This window comes from Cupressus sempervirens, chromosome 4 (genome assembly GCF_028749045.1).
Source record: "Cupressus sempervirens isolate cs-2001-9-10 chromosome 4, ASM2874904v1, whole genome shotgun sequence".
NCBI lineage: Eukaryota > Viridiplantae > Streptophyta > Pinopsida > Cupressales > Cupressaceae > Cupressus > Cupressus sempervirens.
Window position 1 is genome coordinate 563,089,726 of NC_143121.1, and position 25,145 is coordinate 563,114,870.

The window sequence follows — 25,145 nt, forward strand, 5'->3', positions numbered from 1 at the left end:
TAATTATACATAATTTTAAAAAAAATTACATTTGTAATAAAAAAATTATATTGTAAAGAATGTATATACTATTAACAATTTAATCCAATCAAATAAAATCTTTTTACTTTGACTATATATCTTATCAAAAATATTATATTATTATCATTGTTGCTAATTTCCATATAATGCAATCTAATCAAATTCATAATTACTGCTTGCAGATACCATTATTTCATACACTTGAAAAGGCTGAACCCACTTCAATGATGGTACATGCAACAAGAAGGCAAATAAAATAGTTGTGAAAGTGAACGGGAAAGATAACGGACGGTTAAGAATGAGTAAGGTGCAATTAGGTTAGGAGGGGCCCACAACCCAGCCACCGAAGCAATCAAAGCTTCGAGTGTGGCGGTTAAGCCCAGCCAATTTTCACCATTTGTTCGGGATGTTCCCCCTCCAAACCTCTAAAACCTTGCCGTTTTGAAGAATCTATCTGTCACCTCACATTGTCTACTTTCTGAGCCAAAGGACTATCTAGCGTGTTAGAAATCTCAAACGTGTTTACACAATTACGAGTCTCTAGAGAATTAACTACAGAGGCTATACACAAATGCCAAAATAAAATGTTTGTTAGAGAGTGCTATACTATACTAAATAGCATGCCAACTATATAACTCATTTAGTTGTGTATCCATTTGGATGGTAATTCAGCAGCAATGTACGTCGCATACACTTATCTTAAGCTTAGTGCAATGCTAGATTCCTATTAGTGTCCATTTACTCCTATTTGCATCAATTGCCATGTACTGATTAGCTACTCATCATTATTGTCCCTTAATTCACACTTGTATCCATATATTCTCCCTAAATTGAAGTTGTAATTTTGACCTAATGTTCATCATTGTGAAAAATGAAGATTATTTTATATTACATATTAATATGTACAATGTTTCCTATTGATGCAAGAGTTGCACCTCTTAGTAATGCAAGTTCTAGTCAATTTGACCTTACCACATTATGTTATCAAATTTTATAACATCCCCCCTAAGAAAGATTCTCAAATAGGATGATTTCCATTGAAGTGGATAATTTATATTAGTAAAAGAAAAAAATAGTTTAATTTGTTTTAACATTAAAGTATATCATTTATGTTATATCAATTCATTTATTTATTCAATAGACATCCTTATATGATCCAAAGCATCCTCTCTAGTTGTTATGAGATTTCTTTCACATTCAATTCTATCCACGAAGATGTCTCTCCATGTTATTTCTCATGCTTATAAAGTAATACAAAAAATGTTATAAATTTTTTAAACACACAACTCACAATTTTAAAAAATTCAAATTTATAACTAATAAATATGGTAGATAATTATCTTCAAATATTTTGAGTCATTAGTTAAACCTATCAAACATTGTGCTACATTCAAAATTATTAACTTTATTCAAAATAAATTTTGGGATGTAAGATTAGTTAAAATCAAGGGAGTGAATGTAACCATATGGGTAGTAGGAGATATCAAGGATTCTTTCAAAATTTTAGTTTGATGATATTCATTACTGATCCATTTAGCATCATCAAATTTTCTCAAAACTTGTGTCTTCAACATTAATATATTCAAAAATTATTATAAAATCAAAAAATTGGTATCCATAAATTTATAGACATCAAATTGGTAATATATCGTAGCCCATATTTAACATACCTTTGTATACATTGCTACAAATGTAGAATATGTATCATTTAAACCTTAATAGCTATATCCATGCATGTCTTATGATCAAAATTATGTTATAGAAACCTTAATACTTTTTAATCTATTAGTGTTGTAGAAATCAATTGACAATCATTTAAAAGCCATTGTGTACCACACGATAAAAGAGGTTGTAACAACAAATAGAAAACTCTGAAAGAATTATAAAAATATCAGCTTCATTGCATGATAAATAGAAATGGCTTCATGCCCTCACTTTATCTCTACTTATGGCATTCCATAACCAAAAATCAATATTTGGTTGGGCAATTTCATCAAACTATAGGTTTGGTTTTTTGGAACCTATGGAATGTTCAAAAATGATTTTCACTTAGGAAAAATATCATGCACCTTAGAAATGCTAGCAATAGAGGTCTTGATCATGGTTTGGCTTAGTTAGATCGCCTTAAAACTATTGAGTAACTTGACTTTTATTTTATTTTTCCAATTCAAAAAGCTTATATGGTTCTTAAAAATAAATCAATTAAAAAGTGAATTTTTCTTTTAACTTGACAAATCAATTAATAAAAAATACCAATATCTTGATGCATTATTGGGGGGGGGTTGTTGTTGAGTATGTGTTTTATTTGTGAGATTTTTTTTCAATTTATATAGAAAATGTTATTTATGATTTTACATTAAGTAGCTGTATTAATTTTGTTTTTGGGATTTCTTACACCTACTCTCTGTTGAGTTTTCGTTATGCACGATGCTAAACGACAGGAATTCTTTCGAACTCCTCTCTTGAAAAGTCAATCTTGTGAATCAACTCCAAGGTTGTGGGTGATCTTGCAACCTACTAGAATCCACTCAGTTGGAGATTAATGTGTTTGTTCAGAAGGAGGCTTTTTCTGGTTCGAATGATTTCGGATGAGATGTAGAATCTGCTCGTTGCTTCAAAATAAACACGCAAAAGAAACTATGTTTTTGTATTTTTTTCTTTTTATATGAATGCAATCTAACAATGCAACTAATATGAATTCTTAATTAACAAGGGGTTAGTAAAGAAAATAACAAAAAATTTAAAGCAAATAACGTGAAAGTAAAATCCTAATGGACATAAGTTGTAGAAACAACACGTCTGCAAGTTAAACTTTTGAAGAAATTGGTAGGTAACTAATAAAAATCAGAGTAGCACTTCCTTGATTCCATTGATACAATTGTTGATGGGAAACTTAATAACCATATGATCTTTCAATCTTCATCAAATCACAAGGCCATGGAAAGTACGCTCATGCCAGACAAAAAGTTATGCAAGCACAATTTGGTGATTTCTTCTCGAGCTAGATACGTCAGCGAAATTCATAATACCGTAGCATTCACCATAATTATAAGAGATCACACAACCAGAAATAATGCAATAAACTTTTGGCTCAATCACAATTCCATGAACATACATTCACAAAACAATGACACATTTAGGCAAGAATCACTACACTCCAAATGTGAGCACCAAAAGCATTATATTATTGCAAAATAATGGTAACCTCAATTACATATTACAATCCTATATTTATAAGAAATCATCTCCTCAATTTGTGTTGAGAGTGAGAGATATCTCCATGCAATAATATGCTTTTAATTTAATAAAATAAATTAATTATGTACAAACTAAAAATCTAATTGGTGCTTAGTAGGACTCCGTCCATTTTTATATTTATTAATTAGATGCATGAGCCTTTACATGTCATAGAACAAAGAAATTGAGAGAAAATAAGAAGAAGAAAGCCTTCGATCAAAGTAGAAGTATCTGGAAGTGTCAAAAATAGAAGTTCCTCTTTCACTAGACGTCTATCAGAGTTAAACTACTGTCAGAATGTGTTTTTGATGCATGGAAAGCTCTAATCTTGGAACTGGCAGTTAACTATTGGTGCCTCTCTAGAAAAAGTGCACCTCAAAAGAAAGCACACTTGCGCACCTCTGACTTCTTCAAAAAAATTCCAACACTTAATAACCAAAAAGTGCACCAACACACCTGGTGTAGTAGGGCACCAACACACCAATGTATTAGCCCACCTCAAAGATCCAAAATTGCAAAATTTTTCTGAGTGTCAAAATTAAAATTTTGACTTCTGGGTTTTGTTCTCTTTCATACCAGAGCTATGTCTAGATGCTTTCCCTTGAATTTCTTGATAATCTCAGTGATTTTTGCCACACCTGGTAAATCTAAGGCATCATAATTATCCTTGACCTTTTTTCTGTAGTTGTCTACTTCAATACGAGTCTCAGCAAAATCCTCGAGTTTGGTATCCAACTCTAGCAAAGCTTCCTTTGTCCTAAATGCCTGTTAGATATCTTCATCACTAGAAACTTCATCAAAAATCTTCCTAAATCTCTGCACTACTTCCTCAACCAGTATTAATTTCTCTCGTGCATCCTCTTCAAAAATATTGAGACATGCATCACTATAATGTTTCTCTACTTGCAAAATTTGCTCTCGGGCTTGGTCCTTGAGCTGATGGATCTTTGCATGTAATGTTTCCATTACTTTATTACTATCTGCTATCTTTTCAATCCAATCATCAATTAAATCTAACTCCACTACTATATATACATCTACAAGCATTCCATACCTCTACCCATTTATGGCCTGTAGTACCTACAAGTCTTTTTCCCATGCATGTACCTCATCCATGATACTAGAATCTTGCTTCAAAATTGCTACCATTTTATCTACATTTTCCTACATAGCATGAAGTAGCTTTAGATTTTCTCAGATGATAAGCATGCCTTTTCCTCAAAACTTTCCCACCATTATTGACAGACATTCCAAAATGGATCCAACTGTACTCCTCCCCTATCTCTTCTCTCTAGTGCAGTGTTCAAAGTCTCTTTGGGGTGTTAGGGATCCAAGGGGCCAACCACTACTTTGGCTAAATATCCTTTTAGGATTTCATTTTTCCTAAGAAGTGTCATTAGTTCTACCCCTTCTTGCTCCAAACTCCTAAACACCTCCTTCATCCCCATTGTGACCAAAAACTTAGTTGTATCCAATGTGGACTTTCCAAGCATAGCCTCTCTGATTTGATAATCTCATGGAGTCAAATTGTCTACATCAGCACCAGGAGGAGGAATAGCCACTTGTGCAAATAAATCTTGATTTCGATCACTATTGATGAATGTTAATGCTTTGGCCTCTTTTGATGGGGACTCAGGCTTCCTTAGAACCTCAATCAACCCAATCATGTCCTCTTCATCAGTACTGAATTGTTGCATTTTACTTCTTATCATCTCTTTGCATAACCACCTTGGGACTCATTCCACCGAAGGCTTGCCTCTTGAGGGTGGAGTCTGCTCTGCTACCCCTTTTCCCTTATTGCTCCTTTATGGGGTTCTTTCCCTCTATGATGGCTCTCCCTCTATAGTTTTTGTTTTAGCAGAGCCCACAATTCTTACCCCTGTGCTAGCATTATCCTTAGTTTTAGGTGTTTTTGTGATGTTTAATATTCCTTCCAAAATGATATTCCTTATTACCCTCTTTAGTATAGGCATGAACAACCACATGACAATTATCCATCGATATCCATAGATTATCCTTGTTATCAACATGTGAATTACTTTTTCCTAAAGTTTCCACTCTGCCCTTGTCTCATTATTCTTCATCAGAGAATGTGTATTAACTTTATCTATTAATTTTGGTTCTTTTGGGGGTGGGAATTTATAGTTAGAGATGATATTCAACCATGTTTAAAATACCTCTTGTTGAAAATATTCAAGACTATGCTAAGTTACTAAGAGGGGAGGGGTGAATTAGTAACTTCTAAAACTTTACCAATTTCAATTCTTAATCGAATAAATCAATTAGCACTTAATTCATCACATCTGATCTAATTGCATGTATGAGAAACTAAAAACATGAAAGCATCCATAACACTTGAACATTAAGATTTGGTGACCTAGAAACCTTCCAAATAGAAAATAAAACTTGGGTGGGGATGATACCTACAAACTTCAGTACTACAACATAAAGTTGGCCTATTAAGGCTTACATTGATCACTTTTGGTGATCTTCCTTGTTAGGAGCAAATAGGATTGCTAGGTCCACCTTGTGAGAGGATTTACAAACACATAATGAAGTATGCACTCGGTAAAGGGTGATCCCACAATAATGGGTTCCACTTTTTGACCAATTTTGACACTCAAATCAATATTTTTGCAACAAGCGTCACGCTCAAGTGACTATATCTCCAAAACTATAAATAATTTCAAGATGACATAAACTAGTGATTTTGAGCACTTTGTTCCTACTTTGTAACCATATTTTTTAATCTAAAAAATATATATATTTATGTCAAATTTTTTTATCTCCTCCGAAAAGTGGTACATAATAAAATTAAATATTTTAAAGAGTGATAGTCCATTTGACACACATAACTTTTTTTCTCAAAATGATAATGAAGTAATTCTTTTAGCGTTAGATTTGTAACATCAATATCCAAAGGATGCATTTGGTTTGATTTATTTTGGTTGAATATTGTATAGTTTATGAAGTTTTGAAGTGACATGAACCGTAATTCAAACATACGTTCCGTTTGACACAGATAATTTCAAGTCAATTTATCATAAATCTTTTTGTCTTTTTTTGAATAGAAAGGTATCTCAATAAACTAGTTCCTACATAATTTTCAAAAAAAAATTGACCTAATTTACTAATTTTCCCAAGGTGTCAAAGTTGGTTGATGTTCAATCGGTAATGAACCTATAATGAGTTAAACTCGTATTTGAAAGTCTTAACAATTAAAATATGTATTATAATTATAGTCATTGGAAAGCTTGCTCCGAGCAGCACATTTTGACATTTTTTATTTTATAGTAGGAGATCATTCTCCTGCAATTATGGAAGTCAAAAGAGCAAAAAAGAAGTTAATTTTTTTTCTAATTTTGCATGTTCGTGCGAACATGGCGTTCGCGTGAACATACCCCCCAAATTTTGTGGTGGTCGAAAAATTTGGGGGGTATGTTCACGCGAACATGTTTGATGTCAACATGTTCGTGCGAACAGTCTTAAAAATTCGAAAAAGTTACCATTTGTAAAGTGATTTGCCATTTGAAAAATTATTTGCCATCAACCTGACCTACTATGCATTGTTTGTCTTTTCCATGAATTTCGTTCACAAAATCAAAGGTATCAATGTGGTAAAAAAATTGTACATCTAAATTATTTATTTCTTTCTTTCATTAGTGAAGTTGTTTAATGGATGCATTGAAGTTAAATTAAAAATTAGTAATACATTAATGGTGTTAAAAAATGTATATTCTTATTGTGTTACTAATGGTCTCCTTGCAGCATGTGGCAATCATAGGATGAAGACATGCTCATAACAAACTACTAATGCTTTCTTTGCAGGACGTTGTCGAAGACCATTGTGTGTTTGTCAAAATCATGTCTGTGGATTTATTAGATTAAATAAGACTTCGTTTGGTGCTTAAAATGAACTTTTTATTTTCTATCTAACGTGTCTACAGTGTTTAAATCCCTACGACTTGCATTGGACGTATCCTCTCTCCTCGCCATTTGTGGATCTTGGGTGTAAGAGAAATCCATGTAACTTCTATAGGAGGCCTACCTTGGACCAAGATACTCGATATTGGGTATGCCAGGGGACGACCTCAAAGCGGTAACGGGCCAAAAGCTAGGTCAACATTCCAGTCACTATATGAAACTCAATTATGGTGAAAGCCATGTCGGCGGTATTGCTGAGTGATAGCTCTCCTCCAGTACCCTTATGGTGCGTCAAACCCCTGTTCTCAGGGTTGGGAGACCTTCTAAGGAAGTTTATCACTCACTTGCTAAATGGAATGCCCTTACTAAAAACCATGTTTTAGTGGCCAAAATCCTTTCTATCCACTGGCTCAAGGGGTCACCCATGCCCATGAAGACATCCTACATTCTCGCAGTCCTTAGTAGAGACAACAGTCCCTTGGGAAGTCATGCCCCTTGAGATGCGGATCTTGGTAGCCTCGAGAAGTGAGTGCACTATAAGGGGGAGCCTGTGGTGCCAAGGTCCTAAGTTGTCCGCTCTGGATAAGTGCGGTTGAACTTTGGTTCAAGTAGGAATTCAGTGGATACAGCCCTAAAGCCTAGGTTGTGGTGTGATTGTTCACTTTTAACAATAGCTATTCTTGTCTTAATGTGTCTTGTGTGTGTAAAACATAATCAATATAAAAGCCAACATTCAAATTTACACCTTGGAAACTTGCAAAACCTTGTCAAAACATCAAACATTATCAAAACCTTGTCAAGATTTCACCTAAGTTCAAAAAACCTTACATATACCTCTATCATTAGCATAATCATATTCCTAAATGTCATTTTTGACTTACCCTAGTGGTATATCCCCCTCATATTGCATAGCATCATTTTCATTATCAAACCCTATCAAATTTTCCATCAACCAACTTGTTTTCTTGATCACCTATCCTCATTTTGCATAGCCTAAACGTCATTATCAACCCTAGGAAACCATCCCTTGCATAGTCCACTTTGTGTTCACCTTACCTTTAGCATCTTTACCAAGTCCAAAACATAACCCTAACTTTCATTTTGCATATCATAATCTTTATCTTGCATACCTTCAAAATGACACCTTGCATTTGCACTTGCATAACATCCCTAGGACATTTGCACTTTGCATATCAAAACCCTATGTCATTTAGCATTTCCTGACATTGCATAACATCCTTAAACACTTAAAAATCCCAAAAACACTCATATCTTGCATACCCACATCTTAATTATCAATTTTTGACCTCTTTTACCAATTGCAACCCTGTTTTACCAAGTGCACACTTCATGGACAAAGTTGGTAGTTTCAGGGCGTAGTTGGTAGTTTTAGGGCGCACTTGGTAATTAGGTGTTTCATTCTAAGTTCTAGAACCCTAATCTACACTTCCACACCTTGCATTGCATCCCAAGACCTTAGGAAACACTCTAAATCACTCAAAACACTCAAAATTTGCATTTTAGGCACCCTGCAACCCTCTTTTACCAACTGCAACCCTTTTTTATCAACTGCACACTTCAAGTGCACAATTGGTAGTCTAGGTGTGTACTTGGGAGGCATAAAGTTCATTTAGGTTTCCCTCCACTACATTTGCATTCTGAGGTATCATGCCAGCACTCACTAGGACACAACCTTTGGAGTTGTCAAATGCAATAATGGCACCTATAAGGTCTCATCAAGAATCAACCATTGAAATCTTCCAAGGTACATTTGAACACATCAATGTTAATCCCTTGTTTGATGAGATACCACCAATTCCTAAATATTCCACATCATTTGGAGCTACATCATTTGGAGAAGAAAGAAGGACATGAGAGCTACAAACGAAAGAGGAGATTTCTAACATTATGTTTGCTTCTTTTGATAGCTGATGCCATTGTCTTTAATGCAACAATTTATTCTTGAAAAAACAAACTGATATTTTTTCATAAAATGAAAAGAAATTTATTTTTTAGGAGAAACATTCTAGTATTCATACCATGTTATTTGTTTGTGATTCAATGATGGCTTAAGAAGGATTTGGTGCTTTGCCACTTGTAAAGAATGCGACTCACAAATTTTAGTCATATTATAATGAAGAATATTTATGCTTTGTTGCAGATGACTACATTCTATTGATTTTTGCCAAACAATTTAAAAGTACCAACAGCAACAGACAAATCTTTATAGTGATTTTTTTTATTTGGTTATTGTGTGAAATTTATCTTGAGGCAAGGGATAAATTATTATTATTTATTTTATAATGGGAAACAAGAAAGGAAGGCAAAACAAATATGCAAGGAAAAGATCTGATGAAGCAAAACAAAGAAATATTTAGAAGACTGCAGCACGTTATCATCAAATTAAACAAGGTGAAGGAAATGTTGAAGAAGGCTCAACAGAAGTAGTAGTTCATATGGGAGAGAGATTAGAAACACTCCCTACGGAATCTCAAATAATGAATGTTGAAGAAGGTTCAAGATCAATCCCTATAGAAGTTCAAATAATAGAAGTTGGAGAAGGGTTAGAAACTTTCCCTGTTGAATCTCAAACAATGGATGTTGGAGAAGGCTCAAGATCAGTCCCTATAGAAATTCCAATAACAAAAATCAGAGAAGGGTCGAGATCAGGTGCAGGAACTAGTATGGATGAACTCTTAAATATTGTCCAATCTATAAAGTATGGTATTTCTCATAAGAATTTAGATCATTTACTTAAAATGGATATAGATAAATTGAGAAAACTTGCAGCTAGTGTTCAACCATTAAGTTTGTCTAAGAGAAGGTCAACGAAGAAGAAGATAAGAGAAATTATGACTCAATTTGATAACACTGAAACACTTGAACAAGCTCAGTTGCTTTCACTTTTGCTTACACAAAAAAAGTTACAAGAGGCATTGAAATTGTTAGGTGTAAACACAACATCAAAGAAGAGAAGATTTTCTAACATGCAAACTAATTTGATTGAAAATGTTAAACAAGGTTTGAGAAACATAAGAAAACACTCTCAAACTAAAGATAAGTCTGTGGCAAGAAAAGTGATGTTGATGTCTGTTGTAAGTAAAAATATGTCTCAAAATAGAAAAATATCTTCAATTTCGTCTGAAATGGGTTTTAGTAGGAAAACAATGAGACAATATGTTAAGAGAAGATTAATTGTGGATGACAGTACTATGGAGGGCAACTGGGAAATCATGTGTAGAGCACCTTGTTCTGATAGAATTGAAGAGTTATTAAAAAATTTAGTCATATCATTTTGGATTGATAACACTCGTCCTTCATCAAATAGTAGAGATGTTATCAGGCATAAGATTGCACCTGGTCAATATGAACATCATACAAAACATTGGTTGGACACAACATAGCATGAGTTATATGTGTCATTTTGTAATGAACATCCTAATGTAAAAGTTGGGCAAACATTGTTTGAAAAATTGAAGCCATACTTTGTGAGGTCAAACAAAATGTTTGAAACTTGTTGTTGTCGTCATCATATTGAGTTTGATCTCCACTATTAGGTATTTCAAAAGTTTATAGAAGACACATATGGTTTTCATGTTGCTCCTCCTAGTAGGAGAAGCAAGTTTATATCATCCATTTTGTGTGACAACATAGATGATCCAACTGGTAAAATAAATTGCATCAAAGGATTATGTGAAACATGTGGTGAATTAGCTCTATTTCCTTTGAAAACTAAAAATATTGATGTAACAAAAATATTGAATTGCAAAAGTTACAAGTATGTCAAGAATGAAACAAAGTTGGGGAAATAAACAAAAAGGTTGGAATATGTTGAAGAGAAGTTGCATGTTCTAACATTTATGGACAGATTTAAGAAATTGATTCAACCTTATATTTCTCATGCATTTTTTGCAAAGTGGCAAGCACAACAATTTCAAACTCTGAGAGATAATTTTCCACTTGCAACAATTGTATCAGTTGTTGATTTTGCAGAGAACTATTCATTTGTTCATCAGAAAACAATTCAATCAGATTATTACTTTAGTAAGCAGGTCACTATTATGGTACATGTTTTTTATAGACATGCACAGTTAGATTTGGATGGTGTTCAGAGTACAGTTCAAGCACGAGTAATTATAAAGTAATATCATTTTTATATAAGTGATGATAAAGAAAATGACATTCACTATGTAGAACATTGCTTCAATACGTTCTTTTCTTATTTGAAAGAAAGAAACATAAATGTTGATAAACATTATGTTTGGTTTGTTGGATGTGCTGCATAGTTTAACTCATCTAGACCATTTTATGCATTGTGTAGATATCATCACAATGAGAATATAAAACAAATATGGAATTTCTTTGAGAGTGGCCATGGAAAAGGTGAACATGATGGTGTTGGAGCTTGCATCAAATGTGCTTTGCGAAAGTATCAAATGAATTATCAGGGAGTTCATGTAAATGATGCACATGATGTTGTTGAATGGTGTAAGACTCATTTTTCATTAGATAAGGTCGGGACATCATCAACAATGAATCGACGGGCACCATATAGAGTCTTCTGGGAGATAACAGGTATGGATGTGCACATCTGTTTAACTTTTATGCAATTAAATTATAAAATTTTATTGTTAAGTTTTATTTTTTAATTCGTCGAAGTTTAAATTTAATTTTTCTATATTTTCAATTTAACGAACTTTCAGGTGTTAATAAAAAAAACATGCATGGTTGCAAGAGGATAGAAAAGACACGTTCCTTACATTTAGTCATGAGATAATTGCAATTGGACATTGAAGACAAGAGAATACTCATGTTTTTGTTACAGTTGCATTGATGAAAACTATGAAGAATGCATCAATCAGACACATGGATATACAGATGCATGGATTTCGGTACCACTTGATGTTACCGATACATTTGATAAAGAAGATAAATTTTTTGATGATATTCCATTGATTTCTAATGATTATAATCATATCTCTGGATTGGTAAAAGTGGGTGAGTATCATAAAAATTAATCTCAACTTTTTATTTAATTATCAATTTCAACTATTTTATATATATTGTACACATGCATTCATGTATACTTGTTATGCAAGAGATGTCTTTGCAGTGATTGCTGAGCCTGGAAATCATGAAGGTGTCAGTTATTATTTATTGCGATGTACTGCAGAGAGGACAAAGTTATATGACCCTGAAGAAAGTGATGGAATGTTGTTCCCATAGGTAAATTATACATATACATGTACATGCACCTATATATTTAAATAAATATATATATCTAGGTAACTTCATATCTGTCAAATTTTAAAACACTTAAATTTGTGGTATAGTTTCTATTGTAATAGAGGGAACATATTTGAAGCAAGACAAAATAGTCCAACATGGAATAGACTTTGTTGATTATCAACCTGACAACAAGGTTTTACAATACAGCCACCTAGTTGTTGCTACAGGGCTTTGTCTGCATTCAGTCAAACTTAAGCGTGTACATCGCAAGTGGAGACTAGATAGTGAAGATCATGAAAAAATATTGCATGTTATAAGTGTACATCATGGTTGATTAGACCTTTGAGATTTATTTTATAATAATCTAAATATCAACTTTGGTGAAATGTTTTTTCAATTGTACTATGGTGAAATTGTGAATATCAACTTTGGTAAAATTGTGTTTTTAATCTGAATATCTGAGTCTCAATTATCATTAGTTTATTTAAAAACTATAATATTAATTGTACTATGGATAAATTTAATAATTTAACAACTTGATATAAATAGGCTAGAAGTTAGTTCACACTTACACAATTTCATTATCTATGGTACAATTCTTAAATATCAACTTCTTTTCAAACTATTGAATTAAATGTGTTTAGATTAATTGTACGATCATAAGTTCTTAATTTTCATTAATTTATTAAAAAATTAGATAATTTAATCATTTAAATTAATTGTACCATGGATGAATTTAATAATTTAAATTTATTTATCAACTTTTTTTCAAAATAGATTGAATTTCATAAGTGATAAATTATATTTATTTTTATACTTAATTAGATTTAAGGTTAGGTTCAATTGTACTCATTGTTAATAATGAAATTCAATTAGTTTTACAGTTATGGTTTAACAAGATTAGCATATAAAAAGTAGAACTTGTTTTTAAAAAGAATTGTGTGAGATTGCTTGGAATCCGATACCCGAAATAGCATCACTACAGAATTTCTCAGCTAAGAAAAGGGTTTCCCTTAATCATCTATGATTCTCCATACTCCACCTTAAAAAGTTTCGAGGAAATTCAAGTAGTTGCAAACAATAAATATGGTGATTTTGTATCATTGTAAAACAGAACGCATACTTTCTAAGCCCATGAAGGTCCTCCAAAAGTTATAATTAAAAACCATCCATTAAAAAAGATCAAAAACATTATTATTACGATAAGCTTCCACGACAAACCACTTTAGAGTCAGTTCAAAGAAATTCGTTGGACGACTGAAAATTGAACTCTAGTTTTAAAAAAAAGTATTTTCTGATTGTAGACCTTTATAAAACTAGTTTGAAAACATAAAAAATTACTATTCTTAGTTAGGGTATGTAATCTTTTGATTTGACAATTTAAAATCAGTAGAGAACATTCTATTCTAGTTAAAATCCTTTTCCATTTTTAAAGTAGTCTATTAACATTGAGCTATTTACAAAAAAAAAGAGCGTACACATTGATCAGGAAAAATTATTAGCTAAGGCTTTTGAGTGCATTATTTCCCTCACTTCCATCACAATGCGAGGAAACTCATAAAAAACAAATACAACACAACTTAAATGTATCCCAAGTCGATGAAGAGCAACTTCTTCTCCACCAATACCAGAAACACAGAGAAAGTACTCTGACACCATCAGGATATAATGCTTTCAAGACTGATAAATGATATGCAACTGTATCTGTTTGGAATGAATTACTCAAACAACACAAGTGATCAGTCAAACAAGAAGTTCCATGAGTGTGATCTCTATCAAATCCTAATATAAGCTCTATCTCATGAAGCTCTAGAGGGACGAGGTCACCTAGCCCCACCAATACCAAATTCCACTCTTCAGACTTTTGAAGTATATATTTATGCACACTATCTTGCAAGTGCCCTCGTGAATTCTGAATCATAACTCTCAGTTGATAGATAAGGACAGTGCTACATCGTCTTAAGTCTATGGAATTCAATTTTGTCCTCTGATCCCATGAAGGCCAATACTTCTTTATTTGCGGAAGTGCTTCCTGAATAGTCATGGGTGGAAGAGGTTCTGCTTGAAATCACTCTTCTGTTGGAAGGTTATGCACATATCCTCTTGCTCTTCTAGAAGCTGAAAAGAACATTGAGTCCACCAAATTTGGTTCAACACTATTAAATTGTTCGGATATTGTCTTCCAAATATCCTTCAATGCAAAAGCATCATTCTCATAGTAGAAAAAAGGTGGCCCTTGCATGAACACATTGATTTCCTTTGAACACGATCATAAGTTCGTAATTATCAAATTTAGTTTATTAAAAAACTATATAATTTAATAATTTAAATTAATTGTACCATGGATGAATTTAATAATTTAAATTCATTTATCAACTTTTTTTCAAACTAGATTGAATTTCATAAGTGAAAATTAAACATGTGTTTTTAAAATTGTAAGTTTATAAGTTCATAGTTATCATTTAGGTTAGTTTATTAACAAACTATATATTTTAATGTTACTTTATTACATCTACAGTCATGTACTCTTAAAGTTTAAATTAGTTTAAATTAATATGTTTTCTTAATATTATATTTTGTAAAAGTTCTCTAAAATAACGTATTGGCTATTGTTAATTGAATTTCATCTTGAATTAAATGTGTTTGTAATTGTACGATAATAAGTTCTTAATTATCAAATTCAGTTTATTAAAAAACTATATAATTTAATAATTTAAATTCATTTATCAACTTCTTTTCAAACTAGATTGAATTTCATAAGTGAAAATTAAACATGTGTTTTTAAAATTGTAAAATTATAAGTTCATAGTTATCATTTAGGTTAGTTTATTAACATATTTTTATCCACATAAAACTAATATTTATCTTTAGCAGGTTAGTAATTGATAATTTAAGAAATATGTATCTTTCTAACTTCCTACTAATTGATAATTGATATACATGTACAGACGTCTCAAGATCATGTCCTATAGCTATAACACAAAAAAATACACATATGTACACATATACACGTCTCAAGAATAAACATCTACAGATCTAATATATCTCTATGTATTTGAAATGCAAACTATAAATTTCAAATAAATACACGTATGTAGCAAAATATTAAAAAGTCATATATACGTACATGTGATGGTATCTAACTACTGAAATACTCAATAATCAAATAAATAGTGAAAGTACATGCATGTCATCAAGGAACTGAAATACACATGTGCACATATGTAAATTGGACCTCCAATATATAAATGCGTTAAAAAAAATATAAATCTGATCTACTACTAGAAGGACCCCTCAAGACGCATACGAATAGAATGACCCTCTGATCGAGTCTCCTATACATCCTCTCGCCGAGGCGCATCAACCAAGCGCTGCAAATATATATACATACATACATACATGTGTTAGAGTTCTATCTTTAAAACATATATATACATATGTGCATCATGTACATGTACATTCAAATTAAATACGAACTTTAAAAAAACTATTTAAAACTCAAGTACCTGAGCACTACCAGGTGCCTCAATAGAATCATCTCTCTCATGTACATGATGCCCTGAACCAATAGTATGTGTAACCATGTGCTCAGCGACCTGTGCCTACATGATTTATTATGAGTTAAAGATTAAATTAAATATCTACATATATATGAACTAAATTTTTCAATAAATGAACATATTTTTAAATTTCATATATATTTAAAATTAAAAATAAATTATATATGTACCTAGGTCTCTAGAGGTGGAGGATGATCAACAGACTCCATCGTATCATCTACTGATGCAGCTGAGCCTGAAACTCCATGTCCAACTGCTAGTAAATCTGAGTGAAGTGGACTATGTAACTGGCTAGGTACATTTGGTGTAGAATCAGTGCTGCTAGGTCCAAACAATAGGTCCATGTATGATGAAATACCCAGGCTCAAACTATTATCAATCTCAGATAGGCCTCGCAACTGCTCACCAAAATCATCAAGATCCTCAACTGTGATATGGATATCTCCAACTCGTATGCTCGAGTCATCTATAGAGTGTCGTGAGTCTAGTGTCGAATGCTATGAGCTACGCATAGGTGTATCATCTGTCACTGGTGTGGTGGCCTATGTCTGTGGAGCTATGTTGGGGCTCTGATATTGTCTAACAACATCCATCACCAAGTGTACTGGAATCCTCTGTGTATTGGAAATATAGCTAATAAAGTGCAACATATCCTCCAAAAAATATAGTGCCATATCCATATGTGTTTGCTGTCCTAAAAGACCACGAATATCGCCTGGTAGTGGTAGCCCTGTAGCTCTATATGCATCATCAGAGGAGGCACTTGAAGTGCTACTAGATGCCTATGAAGATGGTCGACCAAGTGGATGAGGACATCGACTATGAAGATAACGATCAATAGAATCTGATGTGATACTAGCCGCCGCAGATGCAATGTGCCCAATAGTGTCAATTGCTTCCCTCTGGGAAGCAATGACGACTCTATCTGCAATAGGTACATGTGTAGGAGTCACAGGAGGCATCCTCGGTCCAACAAATTGTCTAAGATCTGCAAGTGGGAGATGATCTACATTGCGGTACTAGTCACGATCTGCGATCCGACCACGCCCCTATCCGCAATAGTCAGGAATATCAAAGTAGTTGACGTTGAGCCCTATACAGAACTCAGCGTACAACTGTTGTGCAAAATAAAGGAGTATCTAGTCGTTATTAGGATAATGACCATGTGTAGCTAAACATCGTGGATAGATCATGCTAGCAATAATAGGGTCTATGCATCGTGTGACTTTGTAGCCTCTCACCCTACCCTGTGTTCCCTCATAAGCTGAAAAGAGCTCTCTCTAGATAACATCTTTGGGGGCTACCCTCTTGACGTCATCAAATGATGCATTTCCTGAAACCTCATCCCTAAGCTCCCTAGATATGGAAGCTAATATGGCAGGAGTAAATGAATGGTGAGCTCTAAACCTAGCTATCAAATCTTGTAAACTCCTACATATCGTAGTACATATGTCTCTATAAAGACCATCATCAGAGGTTAATATAGAGTGCTGCAGTCTAGCAACCTCCTGCTCTGAAAATGCAAATAAAGCATCGATATTGATGCGTGGAGTTGCTGCAACAGGACCTCTAGCAGGAGCTACAGGTGCAGCCTGACCTAGAACAAGAGCCGCACCAAGAGCCACGGTAGGACCTACACCACCAGAAGTCACACTAGGAGCTGGAACATGAGCTGCATGATGAGCCCTATGTCGAGGTGCACAACGAGCCCCACCAGAAGCTGCAGCATGATCCCAACCACAAGCTGCATGAGGAGCCAGATCAGGAACTGCATCAGGTGCTACAACAGGAACCTCATCAACCTGTGCCACAGTAGGAGTTGCAGCAGGAACTACATCAGGTGCCGCACCGTGAGACGCATCAAGCTGATCGTGTGAAGCCATATCTGTAGAAATGTATGAAGAGCTAAACTGCCTGCTGTACACACAATTTTTTATTTTTAACATTAAAAATTATACACATGTAATAAAACATACATCACACATCATGGACCTAGATAATCTATAACAAATCTAGACCTAGATTAATTTTCATATAAGTATAAGATAACTTTAAAGTTGAGAGTTTGGTTATGGTTAGAGTTAATTTATTGTTCTAAGATTTTATTATACTTTGGGGGGTATTATTAGAGAATTCAATTAAAGGGTAATAAATTATTTATATTACTCTTAAATGTTAATGTTTCGAAGTTTAGGTTTCAAGTTGGGTTACATATATATCATTTAAAACAAGGGTGAATACTTCATATATGTACATGTGTTTGAATGTATGTGCATGTATCTCAAATGTAGTTTTTAACAATTTAGGATTAAGGTCAACTTGTTTTAATTTTATGTAAGTTAGGCCTCAATTAGGTTTTGAAATAGGGTTTTAGTGTAATTAGGCTCAATTTTAGGGTAAGATTTAAGACCTAGTGACATTGTTAGGGTTTACACAAACTTACATAATTTCTAGCATTAAATTTAGGGGTTAATATTAAGGTCCATGGTTAAGAATTTAGGATAAGGGAACTTAGCATATGAAGTTTATGATTTGGTTCAAGATTATGATTTAGGGTATTTATTATCATTTATAATCTTGGGTTTAGAAATTAAATTTTAAGATCAAGGTTAGGGTTAGGGTTTGGATAATGGTTAGGGTTAGGGTTTGGTTAAGTTAGGGTTAGGGTTTGGATGTACATGTATGTTATATTCATACCTAGATATGCAAATTAATCTGCATTCTTATATATGTATAATTTAGGATCTCCCCTTAAGACATGTCATTGAATTATTTAGTTAATTATATAGTTAATTATGTTAATTATGTCTAAATTTGCTTTCTAAATTTTATATTATTATAAATTTTCTAATTTTTTTAAAATTTGCTTTCTAAAATTTATATTATTATAAATTTTCTAACATTTTTCTAATGTTTTTTCTAAATTTGTTTTCTAAAATTTATATTAAATTATAAATTTTCTAATGTTTTTGTAATGTTTTTTCTAAATTGTTTTCTAAATTTTATATTAAATTCTAAATTTTCTAATGTTTTTGCAATTTTTTTTTTAAAATTGTTTTCTAAATTTTATATTAAATTATAAATTTTCTAATATTTTTTCTAATGTATTTTTAATATATTTTTATAAATTTTATATTAAATTATAAATTCTCTAATATTTTTGTAATGTTTTTTCCTAAATTTTCTTTTCTAAATTTTCTAATGTCTTTGCAATTTTTTTTTCTAAATTTTCTAATTTTTTTAATGTTTTTTCTAAATTTTCTAATTTTTTAAAATATTTTTTTATAAATTTGTTTTCTAAATTTTATATTAAATTATAAATTTTCTAATGTTTTTGTAATTTTTTTTATAAATTTTCTAATATTTATTTAATTTTTTTTTGCTTTTTTTTCTAAATTTTATATTAAATTATAAATTCTCTAATGTTTTCGTAATGTTTTTTCTAAATTTGTTTTCTAATGTTTTTCCTAAATTTTATATTATAAATTTTTTACTATTTTTTCTAATGTTTTCTATATAATATTTTTCTGTTTTCTAAATTAATATAAATAAACAATAAAAATATTAAATTAACATTTAGATATGTTTTCAAAACTATTAAAAACGTAAATAACATTCAAATATGTTTTAAAAACATAAAAAAAATGCATTGAAAACATTAAAATCTACTTTGATAATATAAAAAAATACTTCAAAAACGTTGAAAACATTAAATTAATATTATTTTGACATACTTGACAATGAAAATCAGAACGAAAATGATAGGATGATGTTGATGGAAGTTGCTCAGGCCACACGTTCGCCCGAATGCTCAATGAACAGTACTTGCCGTAAAAATGACTTTGAAAAAGTAAAAAAAATGATTTTAAGCATAAAAAATTGGCCCAATACATGTTCACGCGAAACCGTACCATGTGCATGTTCGTGCAAACATAGGCCATCATGTTCGTGCGAACATGTGCACTGTACAGGTTTGCGCGAACATGGCTAAGGTGTTCGCGCAAATGTATGGCTAATAGAGATCTAAAAATTTACCAACTTTTTCAATTTTCTTCATCCCACTAAAGTGGAACCCATTATTGTGGGTTCACCCTAAAGAGATTTATGAAAGACTGTTAGGTCTACCTTGTTAAAGGATTTTGATTGGTTCACCTGTTAGAATGAAGCAGTAGATCTCTAATTTGCAACTAGGTTTGCTGATAGAGATTCCTTAGTGTATCGATCACCTTTCTATGATATATATGTCTCTTTTACTCCTTATACTGATATGGCCTTTATAATTCTTTATCTACTGCAATCATAACTTGAACTTTTCGCATCCACATTACAATACATATGCTCACACATTTGCATTCTTGCTCTTGCTCTTACTCTTAAATTAGATATGATACAATACATTACATATATATACTAATCCAAATTACAAAATTACAACATTGACCATGACACAAGTTAACACAAATATTACAAAGTCGGCTCGCATGAAGATACTCGATTTCTTAAGACCAACTCGGTGAGATTTTGATACTCAGCATCCACTATCAGTGCTAGCACCATCTTGCACTTGGTAGACATAGGAGCTTGATCTATACTAATCACTTTCAAGTAGTCTTGAACTCATTCTACACTAGTGACTTGGTAGATATTGTGTAACTCAGAAAACACTGAATCACTTAGTTAGCAAGAAGTAGCTCAGTTAAGACTGACTTCACATTACATGAACTATGAACTTCGTAGATACTGTAATGCTTAATAACCATTGATAAACTCGGTGAATATTGAAATACATGGTTTGAACTGTTGAACTTCACACTGACTGAATCTGCTTAGTAACCATTGAGCTTAGTTAGCTCGATGGCTGTTGATTTACATGGCAAGTACTATAAACTATTCAATGAGCTCAGTAGCTATACAAAATTTGAATAAGTGTGTTTCACTAATAACAAACTTGACTAATATGTCAACAATCTCCCCCTTTGGCATTAGTGACAAAAACACTTATTAGCCCAAAATTGAATACCCCATATTCATCACCACGTGATACTAGCTCGGTATATTTTTGAGATTTTTCAAAATTGATCTTTGTAAGGTATATACAAAGTACTTCTCCACCATAGCATATTTCTCCCCCATACTATGTGTTGCTCTATGTACATGTAACTTTTCTCTTATATACATATGACATTTCTTCAATGTAACTTTTCTCCCATATAATAACATATCTCCCCTTGGAACTTTTCTCCCCCTTTTGACAATAATGCCAAATATTTATTCTAACATATTTACATAGAGACGCCAAAATGAGATAAGAATTTAGAGTATACCTTGAGGGTGATTGCCAAGGTTTTATCCCGATTTTCTTGCAAGACCTTGCATGAATGAATTACAATTTGCACTTCTATTGATAGTTCAATCATTTGATCCACAACAAAGAAGTTGTTATCATGGATCAGACTCTTTGAATATACAATGTGTTTCTGCATAACATCCATTACTTGAAGGATCATATTTTGTATGTCAATCAAGGTTGAGCAAATCCTTGCTTCTTCTCTTAACAATTTAGCTTGCATGTCTATCAAAAATTTGATCTTCTTGAAATGTGCAGAGCTTGAACTAGGGTCGAGTTGTAGCTATTGGGCACTTGCTTTAAGATCTATATCAATTTTGGACAATTTGTCCTTTAATTCCTTTGTATACTCAGTGACATCACATAGTTTCCCAAAAAATGATGATACATTTGAGCAAGATGCCTCAAGATTGACCAACATTATAATTGAAAGATCAACTTGATAAATGGCTATTTGCTGAGCAATGTGCTCAAGCACTTTATTGTTGAATTTCTTTTCAGCCTTTTCAACCATCTTTTCTTGACCATCGGTGTCCTCATTGAATTTTTGGATTCCCTCTCCTAGCTGATACAAAATAGGTTGAGAAGAATCAACCTCGATTCCTATTGCCTCGATCAAAATATTCTTGGCATCATCTATTATCTTATACTCTTTGTCTCTTTCCTCTCTTAATCTTTGTTGTTTGGCCTTTTTTTGGAGGAGTTCACCAAATATGTGCATTTGGTTTGTGGAAAGATTGTAGATATCCCATTTGGGAATTACTATTTCCTCATCCAAATTTATATCTTCCTCTATCTCCTTTCCTTTAAAAAAATTTGTACTCAGTTGAACCTTAGGTTCAACTATCCTCGCACTTATTGCTTTTGTACCGGAAATGGATACAATAGTGGACATACTTGGGCTTGTAGTAAAAATTGATACTATACTGACTAATGGAATACTTACAAAGATGCTTGAAGAATCCAAAATTAATGAAGTCAAAATTGTAAAATCTAAAACTGAAGTAGACAAAACTAGAGAGCTTACCATGGATGTACTCGAAATTGAAGAAGTCAAAACTGGAGGAGTGGAGACTAAAGAACTCAACTCGGTAGATAAAGAAGGAGTCTGCAGCTTGGTGGATGAAGTGGAAGTCACTTCTGTCAATGATATGCTGAGCTAAGTTGGTGCAAAGAGTGATTGGATATTTGATGTATTAGTAGTATTCACAACCAAACTTGTTGAAGCTATCTCCATACTTGATGTAGTCAATGGTTTGCTCAAGGAGTGAGGAAGTGAGGCAGTGAATATAGTAGCTATCTTGACTGGATCAATCTCCTCATCATCTTGCTTTTCTTCCTTGGTAGCTTTTGGATCTTGATCCTCTTCATCTTCTTCATTATCAAAATGAGTCACTTCTTTAACATTTTCTTCCTTATCTTTCTTCTTATCTTCTTCTCATCAACATCCTTTACTTCAATTGGAAATTCACTTGGTTTATCAAGATGATAAATATTTTTCCAAGTGTTTGAAGCATTTCTAACAACATGCTCAATGTCTTTGATCAAAACTAAACAAGTATTAAACCTTAGAGTCAGTTTTTCTTCATTTTTCTTTAAAGACTCTTTCACCTCAGCATTTGATATGCTAGGTAGTAACTGCCTTAGGGTTTGTGCATATATGTCTTTGACTATTTTTATAGCAAAATCCCATCTTGGCTTTATCTTTTCTAGCAATTCACTAGAGACTTGAGAAGCAATCTGGTATGGTGAGTACTTCCACTTGCCCATTTTGCTCAATGCCAATTCTTCAACTTGCTTCTACTCAGCCTTAGTCTTGATCTTATATTTCAAAGATTTAAAGTTTGTTATTCCTGCTCCTTCTTCCAATTGCTTCAAGTTTTCCTAGAAGGTGGGTGGAGATCTGCTGAATACAATGTCACTTCCTTTCTTCCATAACCTCCTTGTGAAGACTACAATGGATGACTTTGCAGGCTCGGTGATGATCACCTTGCCCTTTTTCTTCAAAGGTTCTTCTTCTTTCTTAGATTCTTCTTCATCCTTTGCATGTTCCTCATCCTCAACTTTTCCCTCGATTAACAAGAGAGGTGCACTTGATTTCAGTTTGGCTATCATTTTTTTCCCTTTGTTAATATCTTGTGGGAGCTTTATCTCTAGCTCAATTTTGGCCTTAGCTTCTTCATAAGTTCCAAAATAAGAGGCCTTGGGATCAATAGGTTCATTGACAAGGGCTTCAATGACATCCTTGGTCTCATCAATGTTCACCTCACAGCCAAGAGGTTTGACCCATGCAACTCTAGCCTTAGCTACCTATATATATACCTTGTCATAGTCCAACATGAAGCACACATCATCCTTATAGTCTTCAACTAACTTCTTCAAAATTATGAACCTATTGTTCATTTTCTCTTTGAACACATCGAAGTAGTTGTCGATGATGATGCCATAGTTCTCACCATTTCTGCAATATATTCATTTATTTGGTAAAGTATAGGCACATCTTTTCTCTAGACTATAGTGCCTTTGGAAGGTAAGAACTTTTGAACATAAAAGAATAAACAGGTTAACAATGAACCAAATTTGCATGAGTTGTTCTTTGAAGTTCTAATACTTTCCATGTTCTTATTGAATTTCCTTAACAATAGGTCAGCAAGGTCATATGATAAGTTGCTTTTAACCACTTTATACACCAAATCCATGACTTCACATGACACACTGTTAAGATGGCTTGTACTATATATCTTATGAGCAATAACATGAATTCCAAATTTCAACTCTGCATCTGTAATACTACTTATTTTCATACCTCTTCCATCCCACTCAGCTAGGGCTTTCTTCTCTAACTCTACTCAACCTAGGGTTTTGTTTGTTTGTTTTGGCTTTGGCAAGCATGGGAAGGCCAGTGATTCAATGAATCCTCTTCTTTGTTATAAAAATTGGTTGCTATAACCACAACTGTTCATTATGCACTCGACTAAGGATATACCTAATCCATTTAATTTGAAATTCTTGGGGCATATGGGGAATGTGTTAATCCTTTTGCTTCCAATGTTGATGCTCAGGTTTTAGGGTTCCATCAACACATAACTGACCTAGGGCATCATCCATCTCCAGAGTACCAATTTCTTAAATAGCACATTTAAAATGAGAACAAATGTCATTAACAAGAAGTACCTTGGGGGGGTGGGGGGGGGGAGATTTGGGATTGAGCTTCGCTTGGGTCTAGGGTTTCAGCAATCATGGATGTGAGCTTGAAATCTGATGCTTTCCATTCAACTGCTTGAACCAACATGTCAGACCCTTTCTTCACCTTGCTGCTGATGGATGCCATTTTCACTCAGTAGCTTGAGAGAACTTTGAAAAACTTTTGACATTGAAAATAGCTCTTCGCAATAGCACTCAAAAATTCACGATGAGAAATGAATTTGATTTCATGGCTTTTGTTACAACTTCACCATTAATGCTTGATAGGGAGGTAGATGAGTTCACAACATGCTGATAGTATTTCATCCACTAATTGCCATTGATTACTCAGTGACATCTCCACAATTGGTAACCATAAGTACCTTTGTAACCAATAACTCTTTGCACCAACTCAGCTTAGCATATCAGTGACAAAAGTGACTTCCACTTCATCCACCAAGCTATAGATTCCTTCTTCATCTATCAAGTTGAGTTCTTCAATTTTCACTCCTCCAATTTTGACTTCTTCAGTTTTGAGTACATCCATGGTAAGCTCTCCAGTTTTGTCTCCTTCAGTTTTGGATTCTACAATTTTGGATTCTTCAAGCATCTCTGTAAGTATTAGAGAGTAACCAAGTGAATTA

At 33.0% G+C, this 25,145-nt stretch overlaps 1 pseudogene; it reads right to left on the bottom strand.

Annotated features, from left to right (window-relative positions):
• Nucleotides 1-17,854, bottom strand: part of LOC149562448 (phospholipid-transporting ATPase 1 pseudogene) — a 49,968-nt pseudogene extending 32,114 nt beyond the window's left edge.
• Between the last annotated feature and the right edge of the window lie 7,291 nt (nucleotides 17,855-25,145).